General features: G+C 38.2%; 1 long non-coding RNA gene across 1 annotated transcript; it reads right to left on the bottom strand.

Moving 5' to 3' along the window:
* Positions 1 to 1,346: 1,346 nt before the first annotated feature.
* Positions 1,347 to 1,827, bottom strand: LOC143140283 (uncharacterized). The gene is made up of 3 exons (XR_012990618.1): positions 1,750 to 1,827; positions 1,471 to 1,579; positions 1,347 to 1,381 (listed from the first exon to the last, which is right to left on the bottom strand). It is a non-coding gene; the product is annotated as an uncharacterized LOC143140283 (long non-coding RNA).
* Between the last annotated feature and the right edge of the window lie 6,133 nt (positions 1,828 to 7,960).

Raw genomic sequence — 7,960 nt, 5'->3', positions numbered from 1 at the left:
TCTCAAAGGGGTCACTCACAGTCATCTTTCTGGAGATAAATACATTTGTGGTAAACAATTTAGTCAATTTTGTATCACTCCCTTTGACCCGAGGATCACAATAATTTAACAAGCAGAGGATCTTTGAAGTACCAATATATTTAGAAAACAATGACAAATAAATAATTATAAACAAAACACATTTAAATCACAATGAATCACAAGCACACAGCCAGTCATGTCTTCATCAAAAATGTCCACCTGCTGGGGTGTTTTTTTTACATCTGCAAACAGTAAAGGACTGACATAGGTTAAGCTCTTGTGAGCACACTAACAGCAGAGACCAGTGTTGTGCCCAGGGAGTAACCTATATGTGGCCACAATACTCATGTTCTCTGTGATTAATTTCCTATTTTGCCTTTGAAAACACATTGGATTAGATCCATGTTTCATTTGAGTATACAGCTATACATGTAATAACTGTTGAAGAGAACAAAAAAGGACTCTGAACATCTTTTGGAAACTAGTGTACTACTACTAGCCAGCTACTTGCTAGCCAGCTATCAGCCAGTTCAAGTTTTGTATAGATTTCTAAAAACGAACAGCAAAACCTCTACACTGGTAGAGATTTGAACAAACATTAAATATCAGTTCAAGTTTTGTATGCATTTCTAAAAATGAACAGTAAAACCTCTACACTGGTAGAGATTTGAACAAATAAACAATATCAGTTCAAGTTTTGTATAGATTTCTAAAAATGAACAGTAACTGATTGGAAGAACTGATCATTTGAACTGATTGAAAGAACTGATCATAAGATAAAAGAACTGATCCTTTGAACTGATTGAAAGAACTGATCATTTGAACTGATTGAAATAACTGATCATAAGATAAAAGAACTGATCCTTTGAACTGATTGAAAGAACTGATCATATGATAAAATAACTGATCCTTTGAACTGATTGAAATTGATTGTAAGTGCTCATAGACGACCTAGGCTGGTAGTGGTGGATGCCTGAGATGGAGGACAGCATTCTGTAAAAGAACAAAAAAACTATATTTAGAGAAGAAAAATCAAACAAAATGGAACATTTTGGCAAATGTCTACATTTGTAGTTATTAGCAGTGTAATTTAACGTGCATAAATAACTTTAATATAGCCAATAGTAGTCATTATTACGTTGTATGAAACAGGGAAAATGCATATCAACATGTGCAAATTAAAATTAATGTAATTTACCAGATACTAGCAGATACGCATACTAGATAGCCTACTATAATAAGCATAGGTTACATTCCATGATGTTTCAGCTCTATTCAGTATTCAATGCCACTGACCTTTGCCCTGAAGCAGGGCACAAGCCACATTGATCTCCCCCTTCTGAAGATAGTTTTCTGCAAACTGCAAATAGCATTTTAAGCTTATAGCAATTGTGTAACAGTATAGCTATTGCAATGCCTAACAATAATACTAGGGTAGTAAGTATTTACCATCAATACTAAAATGCCGCAGCTGCAGGAATCTTCCTGCTTGTTGTGCTGCATAGTCTGCACTGTCCATCCCTGGTCTCCACAATCAACAATCTTCTTTAAGAAAGTTCTTTGTTGTGACTAAAAAAAAACACAAAATATGGTATTTAATAGCAGCAAGAAAATGTGTTTAACAATTTAACAATTAGCAGGTGTAAGATAATAGGTACAAAGAAAGCTTAAGAAGAACTTATATTAGTCATGATAAACTTGATCATTTTAAACTATCACAAACATTACCTCCAGTTGTGTAGCAGGCCTTGCTGATAGGCACCTTCGTTTGCCAATGGATCGACACATACTAGGACCTTGGCAGGCAGGTTGACAATCTAAGACATGTATAAAATACTTTGTGTTATTCTGTCATAGACATTATATTTATTCAATAATTGCCTTTCTACAATTAGACCATGAGCTCTGCTCGCACACAGATTGAACCCAAATCAGTGTAATTCATGCATGTGAAGTTAACTTTGATTATAAAATGGATAGTTCCAGTCCTTGATTATGATTGGTTGAATCGCTTCGTGCCTAACACCCCTCTTTGTCTCTTTTATTTTATTTGCGTACTCACACATGCTGTTGAATTTCTTAAACACTAGGTGGCAGTATAAACTAGGGGATAATGCAGTTTGAGCTACAATATTAGCAATAGAGAAACACTTACACAGAGAACAAAGAACGCTGTGAGTTAACATGTAAGTTTGAATAGACAAGTGTCTTTCACTGTAGACTTTAGGACATTGAGAATATTGTTATTTTCAAGTGTGCAACATGAAAGACAACCGACCACTAAAATCCAGTGAGCTCTGACGTTCACAGGGCACAACCACAGGTTTTCCACGGGAAACTTCATCTATGAGCAATGGTTTCAATTCAATTTCTTATGGTTGATCAGGACCTTTAGATAACATCTGTTAAAAATAAGGTACCTTTCCGAGTTTCTGCAGCTGTCCAGAAAACAATGCAGTGGCAACCATTGCACTTAAGTGGTGAACATGTTTCTGTTAAAAACAATTAACATGTACAATGTTTAAATGTATTGCAAGACACACCTGATAACGTCTACATGAGTGTAACTCCCACTTGCCTGTTGTTTTCCAGTCAGCAAGTGCAAGTATGCATCAATAACCTGCATTACACCGGAATATACAATTAGAGGGGTCATTACTAAAATTGTCAACATTGTAATCAAAAGTAAACTTATTTTTCTTCTTTTGATTGCACTTGTTGAAAACTGTTAAAAACTAGTGTGATACTCTGTAAGAACAGCATTTTCTTGTTCATCATGTTAACAAGAACCCTTGAATTATTGTCTTTATTTTTTAGAACCACACTTTGGCTCTAGTGTGTGCTTTCTGCATCTCGTCAAATGTTCACCTCATCAGACAGCCACTCATTTCCATGCAGAGTCCTGAAAGATGAGTCATACAATGTGTATGGTCCAACAACTGCTTCCACTTGGTCCTGATATTCTGCAGCCCACATCATTTGAACTGAAAAACAAAACCATGTTAAACCACAGTTTCTTTCAATATCTAAATTCCTGTCTGTACTTTTAGTATTATATGGCCAAAAGTGGATGGACACTTGAACGTCATATTGATTGTGCCTTAATATTTACATTCAAAATGGTTGTACATAATTCCTTTATGTCATTGCAGTGGTGATTTCCTCTCAATGCAATGGGAATGCCTATCAAAACCAACAGACGGGGTATCCACATACTTTTGCCAAAATGCATTAGACAACCAGTGACCAACGGGTCAAAATGGCCAACGGGCCAACACATAATGTTTGAACAGGCCAATACCCCTTTGTGCAAACCAGGGTTCCAAGTCCCTGAAGGACAGTATATGGAAATTAGAACACTTTCAATGACCCATGACCTATTTATGTCTCATTTTTAGACGCTTTCAAGGTTTTGTCCCCCCCCCCTTCAAACTTAAACCTTTAAATACTTTCAAGGATCTGTGGGAACCCTGGTAAACAATAAAGTGAAATTAGGCCAAATAAATGACCAACAGGTCAAACTTTCAGAACTTTATACAACCTCTTACTTGTATGTTTTCCTGTACTGATGCAGAACCTTGTGGATGCTTCAACATGCAAAACAGACTATTCGTCACATACGTAATACAATATGTGATGAAAGGCAAACTACGTCTGTTATTAAACATCATGTTGAACTACAACAAAAGGTAATACATTGTATGAAGGAAGAAGAAATTATACATGTTAAGCTGCACATCTTGCGGGTAGTGCTGTTACCTCTCTGACATCGTGGTCTTGAATAACAGATGTTAACTTAATGACCGAAGGTCTCGTTGGTGTGGAGTTGTCGTCATTTTGGGTCCTCATGTAGGGCTTTATGTGATCCACATTATATTTGTTTTTTAAAGTAATTCCTACAGAATTTGTCAATGTGACAAGTTTGCCATGCAGTGTTGCGATTACATAAGGTCCGGAGAAATCCGGCTCAATTCTCCCTCCCTTCCTTCCCTGCTTCCTCATGTTGTATAGCAGCAGGCGCGCCTGCAGGTGTACGTCCATACGCACTGTGCGTACCATCAGGCTACTCAACACCAAGAGAAAATTTCCTGTGTGTGTGTATTCACACCAAATTGGCCCACCATACCTTCCCAACTATGGACAGTATCTCCCATTAGCTGCATGCCATCAGGCTACAATTTACAATTTTCTATTGAAGTTAGTGAATACCTTATCAAAATTAACGCGCACACATTTTGTTTGAGCAGGAGAGAGAGAATACGCACGCAGGCACGCAATAGGATACTTGTTGTTTTCTTTTACTCGGCTATCTATATATGGTTATCAGCACACACTGTTGAGTTAATTCACTAACTCAATACTCATCATGGATATCACAAGTTTAAACAACGAAAACAGAAAGGATGGATGCAGCAAAGCTAGAGGAGTTATTCCAGATGGGCAAGAACAAGGTAGGCAATTGCTTGTCAGAACGTTAGACTGCATTAGACAGCTGTTTAAAGCCAGACGTCACGGTAAGCTAGAACAAAACTAAAGGTAACTTTAGCCTGTATAGGACTGTATCAAGTTGTCCAAATGAATAGATCATTTTTTTCGGGGGGGGGGTCAGTGATGGGTGTGCGTACCATAGCATTAATTCCTGCAGGCGCCCCTGTATAGCAGCACCTCATCGCCAACACAGTACACAATTTGTTGGTGCTTTTTGTGTACCTTTTTGGCATACGCCTCTTGTTGTTTTTCTTGTGCCTTGGCAATGTTTTCTGCGGCCTTTGCTTCTGTTGCCTCCTTTGCCCCCTTCTTCTTGTTGTTGACATATGCCCCATAACTTGCTTCCCCAGGAAGAATAATGTTGGAAAGCTGGAAAAAAATAGCAAAATACATAGCAAGTCAAAAGTGTAACTAATTGAATGTCAGCGTGCACATTGAAATACAAAAGACGAGGATCATTTTCAGTTGTGAAGGTACTTATATATGCTCTAGAACAGGGGTCTCCAACCTTTTTGGGAATGAGGGCTACCTGAAGACCCGAAATCATATGGAGGGCTACTCATTTAAAACAAACATACCCTCACCCCTTTTTTGCGAGGGTAGTCCTCCTAAATAATAGGCCTATGTGATTTTTACTTTTAAATGATCATTATTTGTGCAGGCCTATACGTCTTTATATATTAAGCAACTGTATTTTCAAATTTAATATCAATAACCTATGCAACACTACCAACATTTTTGTTCAGTTTGTTCATTTCAAAGTTTGCATGGGGAATCTAATCTATTTTTTTTTTTTTTTTTTTACAAAAAAACTTTCTTTTTGTGCAATTAATAATTTGGGTTACAATTTGTACCCAATTTATACCAACCCACCATTATGAATTCAGGGGATGTTTAAGTTCTGATTTCAGTGGACAATTCGGTTTTAACATTTCAATAGTAATCGCCCACACCACCCTAACATATGAAAACTCCTTTTAAAGTTATTGCACACCTGAAATGATCCATGATCTGACAAAAAAGGGTAATGCACAGTCCTGCTCAGTCATGCATGCTATAACATTTTTAGCGCTATTATACGGCAGTTGCCTACGGAGGAGAAAAGGCCTGTGAGCTAAAGCAATTGTTTTTCAGTCCTTGAACAATCATGCAAGAACCGTATTTGACGAACATGGAATGGCCACAGAACTTTTGCAAAGATATGCTTTCATTGGCTACACCAGACAAGCAAGTTTTTTTCCCCTTTACTGTCTATGCGTGCGAGCAGCGTGTGCGCTCCGCTTCCGTTGTTGTTTAAAGATTGAATGGGAAACGGGAATTTGAAGCCAAAGGCTAAATTTTAACGCAGCTACAATTTATAAGGTATCACCAATATCAATTTATTGTTACAGATGTATGGCTACATACATTCTTAAAATGGTTCTGGTCTAGACTTAAATATCTATTGAAAACTTCACAATGGAGCGTGTTTTTAGAGCGTGATCTGCAGGTGACCTGTTGGCTATTTTTTAGAAAGTGCGCTGGGGGCGCCTCATAGCCGTCCCGCGGGCTACCTGGTGCCCGCGGGCACCGTGTTGGAGACCACTGCTCTAGAAAGACACTGACCGGCATGTCTACAGGCACTTCTGAGGGGAATACTGCCTCCCTCCCATACATCAGTTGAAAGGGAGAGTATTTTGTTGTGGTTTGCACTTTTGATCTAAGTGAAAACAATGTTGCTTCCAAAAACACATCCCAATCGTCTTGTTTGTCATTGACCAATTTCTTCAGAGCTCTAGACATACAACAAGGAACACAAAATATACAAACACAAATGCTTTCTTAAGCATGTGTAGTTTTAATTTCATGCTCCACCCACCACAAGGAGTTTTGTTATTGAAAAATACTGATGTACTGAATTCATTTCTTTATTTTGTTGGTGAATAACTACTGAAATGCTTAATAACAATCAATCGATGATATTATATTGTGATGCAATGTTTACTGTAATAGACTCCGTCATGACTACTCTGACATCAAAAGTGGAATGTGAAACGTAATTTAATGTGACAAGCCTATCGAAACTTACCGCTTGATGTTATCGTTGGTCTTCTCATCGAGGCCATTAGTTTGGGGATGATATGCAGCCGTGACACTCCTCTCAATCCCCAACAAATTACAAAGGGTTGTGTTGAGCTGGAAAAAGAAAACACATTTAAAAAAAAGACAGAACCAAGCAGAAATTGGTATTTTACATGTGAACATTTACGAATTCCCTTCCTCTGTCCGAAAGAATTCTTTTGGGGCAGCCATGGCGGTATATCATGCTGCAGAGATGCCTTCCCACTTCAGCTGCTGACTTATTCCTTAAGGGGTAAGCCTCTACCCATTTAGAGAAATAGTCAGTGACTGTCATAATGTATTCATGGCCAGCCTTGGTTTTTGGTAGTTGGCCCGTTAAGTCAATGCCTACCAACTCCCAGACAACAGACACCTGTGAATTGACGTAAATTAAATCTATTTACTCGTTAAACATTATTTAATTGGTTGTGTTGTTGTATAATCTGAAGAACAAATAAATTTACCTTTATACACTGTAAGGGTTGCACAGAGGTCAGAGGCTTCCCAACCTTCTGGCATTTGTCACATTCCAGTATCTTTGAGAAACGAACTGTTAGTTTATTGGCTACAGCTTCAACAATAGTTCAAGACAAAAAAATGCTCAAGCACATACCCATTGTTCAATGTCAACAGACATGCCATGCCAGTAAAACCTTGAACACATCGCCTTCAATGTCCTTACGATCCCCCCATGGCCACCCAATGGTGAGTCATGAAACTCTATGAAGAGCCGCCTGGTGTCTTCTTTACTTTTGACAGCTCGTCTTGTTTCCGCAAAGAAGAGCTGTCCTTCTGCAGATATGTAAACATTAATTAAACACATGGTGAGACTGTTTAACAAAACAGTTATGCAATTATGGAATTGTTAGGCCTAATAAACAAGTATGGTGCCCTTATGGTGCCTGCCTATGGTGCCACCCCCCCCCCCAAGGATTTCCCACTACTTTGTTTTAGTACAAGAACTTTATTTTGAATGACATATACAACAATGTTATATTACGAAAACAGGAAGGGGCAGTACAACAGTGTCCCTATCTAAAAAAAAAAAAACAGGTTAACAATTAAGAAAAAGAAAACATTTTAAGTCACAGAGAATCAGAACATTTAAAGTGAACAAGTGTGTGTGTGTGTGTGTGTGTGTGTGTGTGTGTGTGTGTGTGTTTGTGAACATTTTAACTTGAGTATGCTGATGCTGTTGGGGTTCTGTTACAGTGGCTCATGATCATCTTCATGTGAAACATGTGTATGCCTATTACAATGTCAGGGTGGGTTAGCCTACAACACGCTATTTGTGCTTTACGTAAACAGTCTAGTTCATGGAGAGGAATGAGCTTACTTGCTACCCAGAATG

This window comes from Alosa pseudoharengus, unplaced genomic scaffold (assembly GCF_046254945.1).
Source record: "Alosa pseudoharengus isolate Yale_2024_CS ecotype anadromous, Long Island Sound unplaced genomic scaffold, YU_APseudo_1.1 YU_APseudo_1.1_scf_23, whole genome shotgun sequence".
Taxonomy (NCBI): Eukaryota; Metazoa; Chordata; class Actinopteri; order Clupeiformes; family Clupeidae; genus Alosa; species Alosa pseudoharengus.
This window is presented reverse-complemented; position numbering and strand designations above follow the sequence as displayed.